Source organism: Mycteria americana, chromosome 4, assembly GCF_035582795.1.
Source record: "Mycteria americana isolate JAX WOST 10 ecotype Jacksonville Zoo and Gardens chromosome 4, USCA_MyAme_1.0, whole genome shotgun sequence".
Lineage (NCBI taxonomy): Eukaryota > Metazoa > Chordata > Aves > Ciconiiformes > Ciconiidae > Mycteria > Mycteria americana.
The window spans coordinates 69641067-69658068 of record NC_134368.1 but is presented as its reverse complement, the minus strand read 5'-3'; positions in this window follow the sequence as shown (position 1 = coordinate 69658068).

Below are 17002 nucleotides of genomic sequence, written 5' to 3'. Positions count from 1 at the left end.
AGAGAGATACAGAGTGTTGCCCCATTACCAAGCCAAGCTTTTGCAGAACACGAATGACTGTGTGGCAGCGAATGCAGTTCCAAGGGACAGTGAAAACCAGCTACAGCTTTCCGTGCTGGCAGCTTTCGTGTGGGCGCAATCGCTGGACGTTTCGAATTTGGCAGCCGGGCTCTGCCAGAGAGAGATACAGAGTGTTGCCCCATTACCAAGCCAAGCTTTTGCAGAACACGAATGACTGTGCGGCAGCGAATGCAGTTCCAAGGGACAGTGAAAACCAGCTACAGCTTTCCGTGCTGGCAGCTTTCGTGTGGGCGCAATCGCTGGACGTTTCGAATTTGGCAGCCGGGCTCTGCGAGAGAGAGATACAGAGTGTTGCCCCATTACGAAGCCAAGCTTTTGCAGAACACGAATGACTGTGCGGCAGCGAATGCAGTTCCAAGGGACAGTGAAAACCAGCTACAGCTTTCCGTGCTGGCAGCTTTCGTGTGGGCGCAATCGCTGGACGTTTCGAATTTGGCAGCCGGGCTCTGCCAGAGAGAGATACAGAGTGTTGCCCCATTACGAAGCCAAGCTTTTGCAGAACACGAATGACTGTGCGGCAGCGAATGCAGTTCCAAGGGACAGTGAAAACCAGCTACAGCTTTCCGTGCTGGCAGCTTTCGTGTGGGCGCAATCGCTGGACGTTTCGAATTTGGCAGCCGGGCTCTGCGAGAGAGAGATACAGAGTGTTGCCCCATTACGAAGCCAAGCTTTTGCAGAACACGAATGACTGTGCGGCAGCGAATGCAGTTCCAAGGGACAGTGAAAACCAGCTACAGCTTTCCGTGCTGGCAGCTTTCGTGTGGGCGCAATCGCTGGACGTTTCGAATTTGGCAGCCGGGCTCTGCCAGAGAGAGATACAGAGTGTTGCCCCATTACCAAGCCAAGCTTTTGCAGAACACGAATGACTGTGCGGCAGCGAATGCAGTTCCAAGGGACAGTGAAAACCAGCTACAGCTTTCCGTGCTGGCAGCTTTCGTGTGGGCGCAATCGCTGGACGTTTCGAATTTGGCAGCCGGGCTCTGCGAGAGAGAGATACAGAGTGTTGCCGCATTACGAAGCCAAGCTTTTGCAGAACACGAATGACTGTGCGGCAGCGAATGCAGTTCCAAGGGACAGTGAAAACCAGCTACAGCTTTCCGTGCTGGCAGCTTTCGTGTGGGCGCAATCGCTGGACGTTTCGAATTTGGCAGCCGGGCTCTGCGAGAGAGAGATACACAGTGTTGCCTCATTACCAAGCCAAGCTTTTGCAGAACACGAATGACTGTGTGGCAGCGAATGCAGTTCCAAGGGACAGTGAAAACCAGCTACAGCTTTCCGTGCTGGCAGCTTTCGTGTGGGCGCAATCGCTGGACGTTTCGAATTTGGCAGCCGGGCTCTGCGAGAGAGAGATACAGAGTGTTGCCCCATTACCAAGCCAAGCTTTTGCAGAACACGAATGACTGTGCGGCAGCGAATGCAGTTCCAAGGGACAGTGAAAACCAGCTACAGCTTTCCGTGCTGGCAGCTTTCGTGTGGGCGCAATCGCTGGACGTTTCGAATTTGGCAGCCGGGCTCTGCGAGAGAGAGATACAGAGTGTTGCCCCATTACCAAGCCAAGCTTTTGCAGAACACGAATGACTGTGCGCCAGCGAATGCAGTTCCAAGGGACAGTGAAAACCAGCTACAGCTTTCCGTGCTGGCAGCTTTTGTGTGGGCGCAATCGCTGGATGTTTCGAATTTGGCAGCCGGGCTCTGCGAGAGAGAGAGATACAGAGTGTTGCCCCATTACGAAGCCAAGCTTTTGCAGAACACGAATGACTGTGCGGCAGCGAATGCAGTTCCAAGGGACAGTGAAAACCAGCTACAGCTTTCCGTGCTGGCAGCTTTTGTGTGGGCGCAATCGCTGGACGTTTCGAATTTGGCAGCCGGGCTCTGCGAGAGAGAGATACAGAGTGTTGCCCCATTACCAAGCCAAGCTTTTGCAGAACACGAATGACTGTGCGGCAGCGAATGCAGTTCCAAGGGACAGTGAAAACCAGCTACAGCTTTCTGTGCTGGCAGCTTTCGTGTGGGCGCAATCGCTGGACGTTTCGAATTTGGCAGCCGGGCTCTGCGAGAGAGAGATACAGAGTGTTGCCGCATTACCAAGCCAAGCTTTTGCAGAACACGAATGACTGTGCGGCAGCGAATGCAGTTCCAAGGGACAGTGAAAACCAGCTACACCTTTCCGTGCTGGCAGCTTTCGTGTGGGCGCAATCGCTGGACGTTTCGAATTTGGCAGCCGGGCTCTGCCAGAGAGAGATACAGAGTGTTGCCCCATTACCAAGCCAAGCTTTTGCAGAACACGAATGACTGTGCGGCAGCGAATGCAGTTCCAAGGGACAGTGAAAACCAGCTACAGCTTTCCGTGCTGGCAGCTTTCGTGTGGGCGCAATCGCTGGACGTTTCGAATTTGGCAGCCAGGCTCTGCGAGAGAGAGATACAGAGTGTTGCCCCATTACGAAGCCAAGCTTTTGCAGAACACGAATGACTGTGTGGCAGCGAATGCAGTTCCAAGGGACAGTGAAAACCAGCTACAGCTTTCCGTGCTGGCAGCTTTCGTGTGGGCGCAATCGCTGGACGTTTCGAATTTGGCAGCCGAGCTCTGCGAGAGAGAGATACAGAGTGTTGCCGCATTACGAAGCCAAGCTTTTGCAGAACACGAATGACTGTGCGGCAGCGAATGCAGTTCCAAGGGACAGTGAAAACCAGCTACAGCTTTCCGTGCTGGCAGCTTTCGTGTGGGCGCAATCGCTGGACGTTTCGAATTTGGCAGCCGGGCTCTGCGAGAGAGAGATACAGAGTGTTGCCCCATTACCAAGCCAAGCTTTTGCAGAACACGAATGACTGTGTGGCAGCGAATGCAGTTCCAAGGGACAGTGAAAACCAGCTACAGCTTTCCGTGCTGGCAGCTTTCGTGTGGGCGCAATCGCTGGACGTTTCGAATTTGGCAGCCGGGCTCTGCCAGAGAGAGATACACAGTGTTGCCTCATTACCAAGCCAAGCTTTTGCAGAACACGAATGACTGTGCGGCAGCGAATGCAGTTCCAAGGGACAGTGAAAACCAGCTACTGCTTTCCGTGCTGGCAGCTTTCGTGTGGGCGCAATCGCTGGACGTTTCGAATTTGGCAGCCGGGCTCTGCCAGAGAGAGATACACAGTGTTGCCCCATTACCAAGCCAAGCTTTTGCAGAACACGAATGACTGTGCGGCAGCGAATGCAGTTCCAAGGGACAGTGAAAACCAGCTACAGCTTTCCGTGCTGGCAGCTTTCGTGTGGGCGCAATCGCTGGACGTTTTGAATTTGGCAGCCGGGCTCTGCGAGAGAGAGATACAGAGTGTTGCCCCATTACGAAGCCAAGCTTTTGCAGAACACGAATGACTGTGTGGCAGCGAATGCAGTTCCAAGGGACAGTGAAAACCAGCTACAGCTTTCCGTGCTGGCAGCTTTCGTGTGGGCGCAATCGCTGGACGTTTCGAATTTGGCAGCCGGGCCCTGCCAGAGAGAGATACAGAGTGATGCCCCATTACCAAGCCAAGCTTTTGCAGAACACGAATGACTGTGCGGCAGCGAATGCAGTTCCAAGGGACAGTGAAAACCAGCTACAGCTTTCCGTGCTGGCAGCTTTCGTGTGGGCGCAATCGCTGGACGTTTCGAATTTGGCAGCCAGGCTCTGCGAGAGAGAGATACAGAGTGTTGCCCCATTACGAAGCCAAGCTTTTGCAGAACACGAATGACTGTGTGGCAGCGAATGCAGTTCCAAGGGACAGTGAAAACCAGCTACAGCTTTCCGTGCTGGCAGCTTTCGTGTGGGCGCAATCGCTGGACGTTTCGAATTTGGCAGCCGAGCTCTGCGAGAGAGAGATACAGAGTGTTGCCGCATTACGAAGCCAAGCTTTTGCAGAACACGAATGACTGTGCGGCAGCGAATGCAGTTCCAAGGGACAGTGAAAACCAGCTACAGCTTTCCGTGCTGGCAGCTTTCGTGTGGGCGCAATCGCTGGACGTTTCGAATTTGGCAGCCGGGCTCTGCGAGAGAGAGATACAGAGTGTTGCCCCATTACCAAGCCAAGCTTTTGCAGAACACGAATGACTGTGTGGCAGCGAATGCAGTTCCAAGGGACAGTGAAAACCAGCTACAGCTTTCCGTGCTGGCAGCTTTCGTGTGGGCGCAATCGCTGGACGTTTCGAATTTGGCAGCCGGGCTCTGCCAGAGAGAGATACAGAGTGTTGCCCCATTACCAAGCCAAGCTTTTGCAGAACACGAATGACTGTGCGGCAGCGAATGCAGTTCCAAGGGACAGTGAAAACCAGCTACAGCTTTCCGTGCTGGCAGCTTTCGTGTGGGCGCAATCGCTGGACGTTTCGAATTTGGCAGCCGGGCTCTGCGAGAGAGAGATACAGAGTGTTGCCCCATTACGAAGCCAAGCTTTTGCAGAACACGAATGACTGTGCGGCAGCGAATGCAGTTCCAAGGGACAGTGAAAACCAGCTACAGCTTTCCGTGCTGGCAGCTTTCGTGTGGGCGCAATCGCTGGACGTTTCGAATTTGGCAGCCGGGCTCTGCCAGAGAGAGATACAGAGTGTTGCCCCATTACGAAGCCAAGCTTTTGCAGAACACGAATGACTGTGCGGCAGCGAATGCAGTTCCAAGGGACAGTGAAAACCAGCTACAGCTTTCCGTGCTGGCAGCTTTCGTGTGGGCGCAATCGCTGGACGTTTCGAATTTGGCAGCCGGGCTCTGCGAGAGAGAGATACAGAGTGTTGCCCCATTACGAAGCCAAGCTTTTGCAGAACACGAATGACTGTGCGGCAGCGAATGCAGTTCCAAGGGACAGTGAAAACCAGCTACAGCTTTCCGTGCTGGCAGCTTTCGTGTGGGCGCAATCGCTGGACGTTTCGAATTTGGCAGCCGGGCTCTGCCAGAGAGAGATACAGAGTGTTGCCCCATTACCAAGCCAAGCTTTTGCAGAACACGAATGACTGTGCGGCAGCGAATGCAGTTCCAAGGGACAGTGAAAACCAGCTACAGCTTTCCGTGCTGGCAGCTTTCGTGTGGGCGCAATCGCTGGACGTTTCGAATTTGGCAGCCGGGCTCTGCGAGAGAGAGATACAGAGTGTTGCCGCATTACGAAGCCAAGCTTTTGCAGAACACGAATGACTGTGCGGCAGCGAATGCAGTTCCAAGGGACAGTGAAAACCAGCTACAGCTTTCCGTGCTGGCAGCTTTCGTGTGGGCGCAATCGCTGGACGTTTCGAATTTGGCAGCCGGGCTCTGCGAGAGAGAGATACACAGTGTTGCCTCATTACCAAGCCAAGCTTTTGCAGAACACGAATGACTGTGTGGCAGCGAATGCAGTTCCAAGGGACAGTGAAAACCAGCTACAGCTTTCCGTGCTGGCAGCTTTCGTGTGGGCGCAATCGCTGGACGTTTCGAATTTGGCAGCCGGGCTCTGCGAGAGAGAGATACAGAGTGTTGCCCCATTACCAAGCCAAGCTTTTGCAGAACACGAATGACTGTGCGGCAGCGAATGCAGTTCCAAGGGACAGTGAAAACCAGCTACAGCTTTCCGTGCTGGCAGCTTTCGTGTGGGCGCAATCGCTGGACGTTTCGAATTTGGCAGCCGGGCTCTGCGAGAGAGAGATACAGAGTGTTGCCCCATTACCAAGCCAAGCTTTTGCAGAACACGAATGACTGTGCGCCAGCGAATGCAGTTCCAAGGGACAGTGAAAACCAGCTACAGCTTTCCGTGCTGGCAGCTTTTGTGTGGGCGCAATCGCTGGATGTTTCGAATTTGGCAGCCGGGCTCTGCGAGAGAGAGAGATACAGAGTGTTGCCCCATTACGAAGCCAAGCTTTTGCAGAACACGAATGACTGTGCGGCAGCGAATGCAGTTCCAAGGGACAGTGAAAACCAGCTACAGCTTTCCGTGCTGGCAGCTTTTGTGTGGGCGCAATCGCTGGACGTTTCGAATTTGGCAGCCGGGCTCTGCGAGAGAGAGATACAGAGTGTTGCCCCATTACCAAGCCAAGCTTTTGCAGAACACGAATGACTGTGCGGCAGCGAATGCAGTTCCAAGGGACAGTGAAAACCAGCTACAGCTTTCTGTGCTGGCAGCTTTCGTGTGGGCGCAATCGCTGGACGTTTCGAATTTGGCAGCCGGGCTCTGCGAGAGAGAGATACAGAGTGTTGCCGCATTACCAAGCCAAGCTTTTGCAGAACACGAATGACTGTGCGGCAGCGAATGCAGTTCCAAGGGACAGTGAAAACCAGCTACACCTTTCCGTGCTGGCAGCTTTCGTGTGGGCGCAATCGCTGGACGTTTCGAATTTGGCAGCCGGGCTCTGCCAGAGAGAGATACAGAGTGTTGCCCCATTACCAAGCCAAGCTTTTGCAGAACACGAATGACTGTGCGGCAGCGAATGCAGTTCCAAGGGACAGTGAAAACCAGCTACAGCTTTCCGTGCTGGCAGCTTTCGTGTGGGCGCAATCGCTGGACGTTTCGAATTTGGCAGCCAGGCTCTGCGAGAGAGAGATACAGAGTGTTGCCCCATTACGAAGCCAAGCTTTTGCAGAACACGAATGACTGTGTGGCAGCGAATGCAGTTCCAAGGGACAGTGAAAACCAGCTACAGCTTTCCGTGCTGGCAGCTTTCGTGTGGGCGCAATCGCTGGACGTTTCGAATTTGGCAGCCGAGCTCTGCGAGAGAGAGATACAGAGTGTTGCCGCATTACGAAGCCAAGCTTTTGCAGAACACGAATGACTGTGCGGCAGCGAATGCAGTTCCAAGGGACAGTGAAAACCAGCTACAGCTTTCCGTGCTGGCAGCTTTCGTGTGGGCGCAATCGCTGGACGTTTCGAATTTGGCAGCCGGGCTCTGCGAGAGAGAGATACAGAGTGTTGCCCCATTACCAAGCCAAGCTTTTGCAGAACACGAATGACTGTGTGGCAGCGAATGCAGTTCCAAGGGACAGTGAAAACCAGCTACAGCTTTCCGTGCTGGCAGCTTTCGTGTGGGCGCAATCGCTGGACGTTTCGAATTTGGCAGCCGGGCTCTGCCAGAGAGAGATACACAGTGTTGCCTCATTACCAAGCCAAGCTTTTGCAGAACACGAATGACTGTGCGGCAGCGAATGCAGTTCCAAGGGACAGTGAAAACCAGCTACTGCTTTCCGTGCTGGCAGCTTTCGTGTGGGCGCAATCGCTGGACGTTTCGAATTTGGCAGCCGGGCTCTGCCAGAGAGAGATACACAGTGTTGCCCCATTACCAAGCCAAGCTTTTGCAGAACACGAATGACTGTGCGGCAGCGAATGCAGTTCCAAGGGACAGTGAAAACCAGCTACAGCTTTCCGTGCTGGCAGCTTTCGTGTGGGCGCAATCGCTGGACGTTTTGAATTTGGCAGCCGGGCTCTGCGAGAGAGAGATACAGAGTGTTGCCCCATTACGAAGCCAAGCTTTTGCAGAACACGAATGACTGTGTGGCAGCGAATGCAGTTCCAAGGGACAGTGAAAACCAGCTACAGCTTTCCGTGCTGGCAGCTTTCGTGTGGGCGCAATCGCTGGACGTTTCGAATTTGGCAGCCGGGCCCTGCCAGAGAGAGATACAGAGTGATGCCCCATTACCAAGCCAAGCTTTTGCAGAACACGAATGACTGTGCGGCAGCGAATGCAGTTCCAAGGGACAGTGAAAACCAGCTACAGCTTTCCGTGCTGGCAGCTTTCGTGTGGGCGCAATCGCTGGACGTTTTGAATTTGGCAGCCGGGCTCTGCGAGAGAGAGATACAGAGTGTTGCCCCATTACGAAGCCAAGCTTTTGCAGAACACGAATGACTGTGCGGCAGCGAATGCAGTTCCAAGGGACAGTGAAAACCAGCTACAGCTTTCCGTGCTGGCAGCTTTCGTGTGGGCGCAATCGCTGGACGTTTCGAATTTGGCAGCCGGGCTCTGCGAGAGAGAGATACAGAGTGTTGCCCCATTACCAAGCCAAGCTTTTGCAGAACACGAATGACTGTGCGGCAGCGAATGCAGTTCCAAGGGACAGTGAAAACCAGCTACAGCTTTCCGTGCTGGCAGCTTTCGTGTGGGCGCAATCGCTGGACGTTTTGAATTTGGCAGCCGGGCTCTGCGAGAGAGAGATACAGAGTGTTGCCCCATTACGAAGCCAAGCTTTTGCAGAACACGAATGACTGTGTGGCAGCGAATGCAGTTCCAAGGGACAGTGAAAACCAGCTACAGCTTTCCGTGCTGGCAGCTTTCGTGTGGGCGCAATCGCTGGACGTTTCGAATTTGGCAGCCGGGCCCTGCCAGAGAGAGATACAGAGTGATGCCCCATTACCAAGCCAAGCTTTTGCAGAACACGAATGACTGTGCGGCAGCGAATGCAGTTCCAAGGGACAGTGAAAACCAGCTACAGCTTTCCGTGCTGGCAGCTTTCGTGTGGGCGCAATCGCTGGACGTTTTGAATTTGGCAGCCGGGCTCTGCGAGAGAGAGATACAGAGTGTTGCCCCATTACGAAGCCAAGCTTTTGCAGAACACGAATGACTGTGCGGCAGCGAATGCAGTTCCAAGGGACAGTGAAAACCAGCTACAGCTTTCCGTGCTGGCAGCTTTCGTGTGGGCGCAATCGCTGGACGTTTCGAATTTGGCAGCCGGGCTCTGCGAGAGAGAGATACAGAGTGTTGCCCCATTACCAAGCCAAGCTTTTGCAGAACACGAATGACTGTGCGGCAGCGAATGCAGTTCCAAGGGACAGTGAAAACCAGCTACAGCTTTCCGTGCTGGCAGCTTTCGTGTGGGCGCAATCGCTGGACGTTTCGAATTTGGCAGCCGGGCTCTGCGAGAGAGAGATACAGAGTGTTGCCGCATTACGAAGCCAAGCTTTTGCAGAACACGAATGACTGTGCGGCAGCGAATGCAGTTCCAAGGGACAGTGAAAACCAGCTACAGCTTTCCGTGCTGGCAGCTTTCGTGTGGGCGCAATCGCTGGACGTTTCGAATTTGGCAGCCGGGCTCTGCGAGAGAGAGATACACAGTGTTGCCTCATTACCAAGCCAAGCTTTTGCAGAACACGAATGACTGTGTGGCAGCGAATGCAGTTCCAAGGGACAGTGAAAACCAGCTACAGCTTTCCGTGCTGGCAGCTTTCGTGTGGGCGCAATCGCTGGACGTTTTGAATTTGGCAGCCGGGCTCTGCGAGAGAGAGATACAGAGTGTTGCCCCATTACGAAGCCAAGCTTTTGCAGAACACGAATGACTGTGTGGCAGCGAATGCAGTTCCAAGGGACAGTGAAAACCAGCTACAGCTTTCCGTGCTGGCAGCTTTCGTGTGGGCGCAATCGCTGGACGTTTCGAATTTGGCAGCCGGGCCCTGCCAGAGAGAGATACAGAGTGTTGCCCCATTACCAAGCCAAGCTTTTGCAGAACACGAATGACTGTGCGGCAGCGAATGCAGTTCCAAGGGACAGTGAAAACCAGCTACAGCTTTCCGTGCTGGCAGCTTTCGTGTGGGCGCAATCGCTGGACGTTTTGAATTTGGCAGCCGGGCTCTGCGAGAGAGAGATACAGAGTGTTGCCCCATTACGAAGCCAAGCTTTTGCAGAACACGAATGACTGTGCGGCAGCGAATGCAGTTCCAAGGGACAGTGAAAACCAGCTACAGCTTTCCGTGCTGGCAGCTTTCGTGTGGGCGCAATCGCTGGACGTTTCGAATTTGGCAGCCGGGCTCTGCGAGAGAGAGATACAGAGTGTTGCCCCATTACCAAGCCAAGCTTTTGCAGAACACGAATGACTGTGCGGCAGCGAATGCAGTTCCAAGGGACAGTGAAAACCAGCTACAGCTTTCCGTGCTGGCAGCTTTCGTGTGGGCGCAATCGCTGGACGTTTCGAATTTGGCAGCCGGGCTCTGCGAGAGAGAGATACAGAGTGTTGCCGCATTACGAAGCCAAGCTTTTGCAGAACACGAATGACTGTGCGGCAGCGAATGCAGTTCCAAGGGACAGTGAAAACCAGCTACAGCTTTCCGTGCTGGCAGCTTTCGTGTGGGCGCAATCGCTGGACGTTTCGAATTTGGCAGCCGGGCTCTGCGAGAGAGAGATACACAGTGTTGCCTCATTACCAAGCCAAGCTTTTGCAGAACACGAATGACTGTGTGGCAGCGAATGCAGTTCCAAGGGACAGTGAAAACCAGCTACAGCTTTCCGTGCTGGCAGCTTTCGTGTGGGCGCAATCGCTGGACGTTTCGAATTTGGCAGCCGGGCTCTGCGAGAGAGAGATACACAGTGTTGCCCCATTACCAAGCCAAGCTTTTGCAGAACACGAATGACTGTGCGGCAGCGAATGCAGTTCCAAGGGACAGTGAAAACCAGCTACAGCTTTCCGTGCTGGCAGCTTTCGTGTGGGCGCAATCGCTGGACGTTTCGAATTTGGCAGCCGGGCTCTGCCAGAGAGAGATACAGAGTGTTGCCGCATTACGAAGCCAAGCTTTTGCAGAACACGAATGACTGTGTGGCAGCGAATGCAGTTCCAAGGGACAGTGAAAACCAGCTACTGCTTTCCGTGCTGGCAGCTTTCGTGTGGGCGCAATCGCTGGACGTTTCGAATTTGGCAGCCGGGCTCTGCGAGAGAGAGATACAGAGTGTTGCCCCATTACGAAGCCAAGCTTTTGCAGAACACGAATGACTGTGCGGCAGCGAATGCAGTTCCAAGGGACAGTGAAAACCAGCTACAGCTTTCCGTGCTGGCAGCTTTCGTGTGGGCGCAATCGCTGGACGTTTCGAATTTGGCAGCCGGGCTCTGCCAGAGAGAGATACAGAGTGTTGCCCCATTACCAAGCCAAGCTTTTGCAGAACACGAATGACTGTGCGGCAGCGAATGCAGTTCCAAGGGACAGTGAAAACCAGCTACAGCTTTCCGTGCTGGCAGCTTTCGTGTGGGCGCAATCGCTGGACGTTTCGAATTTGGCAGCCGGGCTCTGCGAGAGAGAGATACAGAGTGTTGCCGCATTACGAAGCCAAGCTTTTGCAGAACACGAATGACTGTGCGGCAGCGAATGCAGTTCCAAGGGACAGTGAAAACCAGCTACAGCTTTCCGTGCTGGCAGCTTTCGTGTGGGCGCAATCGCTGGACGTTTCGAATTTGGCAGCCGGGCTCTGCGAGAGAGAGATACACAGTGTTGCCTCATTACCAAGCCAAGCTTTTGCAGAACACGAATGACTGTGTGGCAGCGAATGCAGTTCCAAGGGACAGTGAAAACCAGCTACAGCTTTCCGTGCTGGCAGCTTTTGTGTGGGCGCAATCGCTGGACGTTTCGAATTTGGCAGCCGGGCTCTGCCAGAGAGAGATACAGAGTGTTGCCCCATTACCAAGCCAAGCTTTTGCAGAACACGAATGACTGTGCGGCAGCGAATGCAGTTCCAAGGGACAGTGAAAACCAGCTACAGCTTTCCGTGCTGGCAGCTTTCGTGTGGGCGCAATCGCTGGACGTTTCGAATTTGGCAGCCGGGCTCTGCGAGAGAGAGATACAGAGTGTTGCCCCATTACGAAGCCAAGCTTTTGCAGAACACGAATGACTGTGCGGCAGCGAATGCAGTTCCAAGGGACAGTGAAAACCAGCTACAGCTTTCCGTGCTGGCAGCTTTTGTGTGGGCGCAATCGCTGGATGTTTCGAATTTGGCAGCCGGGCTCTGCGAGAGAGAGAGATACAGAGTGTTGCCCCATTACGAAGCCAAGCTTTTGCAGAACACGAATGACTGTGCGGCAGCGAATGCAGTTCCAAGGGACAGTGAAAACCAGCTACAGCTTTCCGTGCTGGCAGCTTTTGTGTGGGCGCAATCGCTGGACGTTTCGAATTTGGCAGCCGGGCTCTGCGAGAGAGAGATACAGAGTGTTGCCCCATTACCAAGCCAAGCTTTTGCAGAACACGAATGACTGTGCGGCAGCGAATGCAGTTCCAAGGGACAGTGAAAACCAGCTACAGCTTTCTGTGCTGGCAGCTTTCGTGTGGGCGCAATCGCTGGACGTTTCGAATTTGGCAGCCGGGCTCTGCGAGAGAGAGATACAGAGTGTTGCCGCATTACGAAGCCAAGCTTTTGCAGAACACGAATGACTGTGCGGCAGCGAATGCAGTTCCAAGGGACAGTGAAAACCAGCTACAGCTTTCCGTGCTGGCAGCTTTCGTGTGGGCGCAATCGCTGGACGTTTCGAATTTGGCAGCCGAGCTCTGCGAGAGAGAGATACAGAGTGTTGCCGCATTACGAAGCCAAGCTTTTGCAGAACACGAATGACTGTGCGGCAGCGAATGCAGTTCCAAGGGACAGTGAAAACCAGCTACAGCTTTCCGTGCTGGCAGCTTTCGTGTGGGCGCAATCGCTGGACGTTTCGAATTTGGCAGCCGGGCTCTGCGAGAGAGAGATACACAGTGTTCCCCCATGACCAAGCCAAGCTTTTGCAGAACACGAATGACTGTGTGGCAGCGAATGCAGTTCCAAGGGACAGTGAAAACCAGCTACAGCTTTCCGTGCTGGCAGCTTTCGTGTGGGCGCAATCGCTGGACGTTTCGAATTTGGCAGCCGGGCTCTGCGAGAGAGAGATACAGAGTGTTGCCCCATTACCAAGCCAAGCTTTTGCAGAACACGAATGACTGTGTGGCAGCGAATGCAGTTCCAAGGGACAGTGAAAACCAGCTACAGCTTTCCGTGCTGGCAGCTTTCGTGTGGGCGCAATCGCTGGACGTTTCGAATTTGGCAGCCGGGCTCTGCCAGAGAGAGATACACAGTGTTGCCTCATTACCAAGCCAAGCTTTTGCAGAACACGAATGACTGTGCGGCAGCGAATGCAGTTCCAAGGGACAGTGAAAACCAGCTACTGCTTTCCGTGCTGGCAGCTTTCGTGTGGGCGCAATCGCTGGACGTTTCGAATTTGGCAGCCGGGCTCTGCCAGAGAGAGATACACAGTGTTGCCCCATTACCAAGCCAAGCTTTTGCAGAACACGAATGACTGTGCGGCAGCGAATGCAGTTCCAAGGGACAGTGAAAACCAGCTACAGCTTTCCGTGCTGGCAGCTTTCGTGTGGGCGCAATCGCTGGACGTTTTGAATTTGGCAGCCGGGCTCTGCGAGAGAGAGATACAGAGTGTTGCCCCATTACGAAGCCAAGCTTTTGCAGAACACGAATGACTGTGTGGCAGCGAATGCAGTTCCAAGGGACAGTGAAAACCAGCTACAGCTTTCCGTGCTGGCAGCTTTCGTGTGGGCGCAATCGCTGGACGTTTCGAATTTGGCAGCCGGGCCCTGCCAGAGAGAGATACAGAGTGATGCCCCATTACCAAGCCAAGCTTTTGCAGAACACGAATGACTGTGCGGCAGCGAATGCAGTTCCAAGGGACAGTGAAAACCAGCTACAGCTTTCCGTGCTGGCAGCTTTCGTGTGGGCGCAATCGCTGGACGTTTTGAATTTGGCAGCCGGGCTCTGCGAGAGAGAGATACAGAGTGTTGCCCCATTACGAAGCCAAGCTTTTGCAGAACACGAATGACTGTGCGGCAGCGAATGCAGTTCCAAGGGACAGTGAAAACCAGCTACAGCTTTCCGTGCTGGCAGCTTTCGTGTGGGCGCAATCGCTGGACGTTTCGAATTTGGCAGCCGGGCTCTGCGAGAGAGAGATACAGAGTGTTGCCCCATTACCAAGCCAAGCTTTTGCAGAACACGAATGACTGTGCGGCAGCGAATGCAGTTCCAAGGGACAGTGAAAACCAGCTACAGCTTTCCGTGCTGGCAGCTTTCGTGTGGGCGCAATCGCTGGACGTTTCGAATTTGGCAGCCGGGCTCTGCGAGAGAGAGATACAGAGTGTTGCCGCATTACGAAGCCAAGCTTTTGCAGAACACGAATGACTGTGCGGCAGCGAATGCAGTTCCAAGGGACAGTGAAAACCAGCTACAGCTTTCCGTGCTGGCAGCTTTCGTGTGGGCGCAATCGCTGGACGTTTCGAATTTGGCAGCCGGGCTCTGCCAGAGAGAGATACACAGTGTTGCCTCATTACCAAGCCAAGCTTTTGCAGAACACGAATGACTGTGTGGCAGCGAATGCAGTTCCAAGGGACAGTGAAAACCAGCTACAGCTTTCCGTGCTGGCAGCTTTCGTGTGGGCGCAATCGCTGGACGTTTCGAATTTGGCAGCCGGGCTCTGCGAGAGAGAGATACAGAGTGTTGCCCCATTACCAAGCCAAGCTTTTGCAGAACACGAATGACTGTGCGGCAGCGAATGCAGTTCCAAGGGACAGTGAAAACCAGCTACAGCTTTCCGTGCTGGCAGCTTTCGTGTGGGCGCAATCGCTGGACGTTTCGAATTTGGCAGCCGGGCTCTGCCAGAGAGAGATACAGAGTGTTGCCGCATTACGAAGCCAAGCTTTTGCAGAACACGAATGACTGTGTGGCAGCGAATGCAGTTCCAAGGGACAGTGAAAACCAGCTACTGCTTTCCGTGCTGGCAGCTTTCGTGTGGGCGCAATCGCTGGACGTTTCGAATTTGGCAGCCGGGCTCTGCCAGAGAGAGATACACAGTGTTGCCCCATTACCAAGCCAAGCTTTTGCAGAACACGAATGACTGTGCGGCAGCGAATGCAGTTCCAAGGGACAGTGAAAACCAGCTACAGCTTTCCGTGCTGGCAGCTTTCGTGTGGGCGCAATCGCTGGACGTTTCGAATTTGGCAGCCGGGCTCTGCCAGAGAGAGATACAGAGTGTTGCCTCATTACCAAGCCAAGCTTTTGCAGAACACGAATGACTGTGTGGCAGCGAATGCAGTTCCAAGGGACAGTGAAAACCAGCTACAGCTTTCCGTGCTGGCAGCTTTCTTGTGGGCGCAATCGCTGGACGTTTCGAATTTGGCAGCCGGGCTCTGCCAGAGAGAGATACAGAGTGTTGCCCCATTACGAAGCCAAGCTTTTGCAGAACACGAATGACTGTGTGGCAGCGAATGCAGTTCCAAGGGACAGTGAAAACCAGCTACACCTTTCCGTGCTGGCAGCTTTCGTGTGGGCGCAATCGGGGACGTTTCGAATTTGGCAGCCGGGCTCTGCCAGAGAGAGATACACAGTGTTGCCCCATTACCAAGCCAAGCTTTTGCAGAACACGAATGACTGTGCGGCAGCGAATGCAGTTCCAAGGGACAGTGAAAACCAGCTACAGCTTTCCGTGCTGGCAGCTTTCGTGTGGGCGCAATCGCTGGACGTTTCGAATTTGGCAGCCGGGCTCTGCGAGAGAGAGATACAGAGTGTTGCCCCATTACCAAGCCAAGCTTTTGCAGAACACGAATGACTGTGCGGCAGCGAATGCAGTTCCAAGGGACAGTGAAAACCAGCTACAGCTTTCCGTGCTGGCAGCTTTCGTGTGGGCGCAATCGCTGGACGTTTCGAATTTGGCAGCCGGGCTCTGCGACAGAGAGATACACAGTGTTGCCCCATTACGAAGCCAAGCTTTTGCAGAACACGAATGACTGTGCGGCAGCGAATGCAGTTCCAAGGGACAGTGAAAACCAGCTACAGCTTTCCGTGCTGGCAGCTTTCGTGTGGGCGCAATCGCTGGACGTTTCGAATTTGGCAGCCGGGCTCTGCGAGAGAGAGATACAGAGTGTTGCCCCATTACCAAGCCAAGCTTTTGCAGAACACGAATGACTGTGCGGCAGCGAATGCAGTTCCAAGGGACAGTGAAAACCAGCTACAGCTTTCCGTGCTGGCAGCTTTCGTGTGGGCGCAATCGCTGGACGTTTCGAATTTGGCAGCCGGGCTCTGCGAGAGAGAGATACAGAGTGTTGCCCCATTACCAAGCCAAGCTTTTACAGAACACGAATGACTGTGCGGCAGCGAATGCAGTTCCAAGGGACAGTGAAAACCAGCTACAGCTTTCCGTGCTGGCAGCTTTCGTGTGGGCGCAATCGCTGGACGTTTCGAATTTGGCAGCCGGGCTCTGCGAGAGAGAGATACAGAGTGTTGCCCCATTACGAAGCCAAGCTTTTGCAGAACACGAATGACTGTGCGGCAGCGAATGCAGTTCCAAGGGACAGTGAAAACCAGCTACAGCTTTCAGTGCTGGCAGCTTTCGTGTGGGCGCAATCGCTGGACGTTTCGAATTTGGCAGCCGGGCTCTGCGAGAGAGAGATACAGAGTGTTGCCGCATTACGAAGCCAAGCTTTTGCAGAACACGAATGACTGTGCGGCAGCGAATGCGGTTCCAAGGGACAGTGAAAACCAGCTACACCTTTCCGTGCTGGCAGCTTTCGTGTGGGCGCAATCGCTGGACGTTTCGAATTTGGCAGCCGGGCTCTGCGAGAGAGAGATACAGAGTGTTGCCCCATTACCAAGCCAAGCTTTTGCAGAACACGAATGACTGTGCGGCAGCGAATGCAGTTCCAAGGGACAGTGAAAACCAGCTACAGCTTTCTGTGCTGGCAGCTTTCGTGTGGGCGCAATCGCTGGACGTTTCGAATTTGGCAGCCGGGCTCTGCGAGAGAGAGATACAGAGTGTTGCCGCATTACGAAGCCAAGCTTTTGCAGAACACGAATGACTGTGCGGCAGCGAATGCAGTTCCAAGGGACAGTGAAAACCAGCTACAGCTTTCCGTGCTGGCAGCTTTCGTGTGGGCGCAATCGCTGGACGTTTCGAATTTGGCAGCCGAGCTCTGCGAGAGAGAGATACAGAGTGTTGCCGCATTACGAAGCCAAGCTTTTGCAGAACACGAATGACTGTGCGGCAGCGAATGCAGTTCCAAGGGACAGTGAAAACCAGCTACAGCTTTCCGTGCTGGCAGCTTTCGTGTGGGCGCAATCGCTGGACGTTTCGAATTTGGCAGCCGGGCTCTGCGAGAGAGAGATACACAGTGTTCCCCCATGACCAAGCCAAGCTTTTGCAGAACACGAATGACTGTGTGGCAGCGAATGCAGTTCCAAGGGA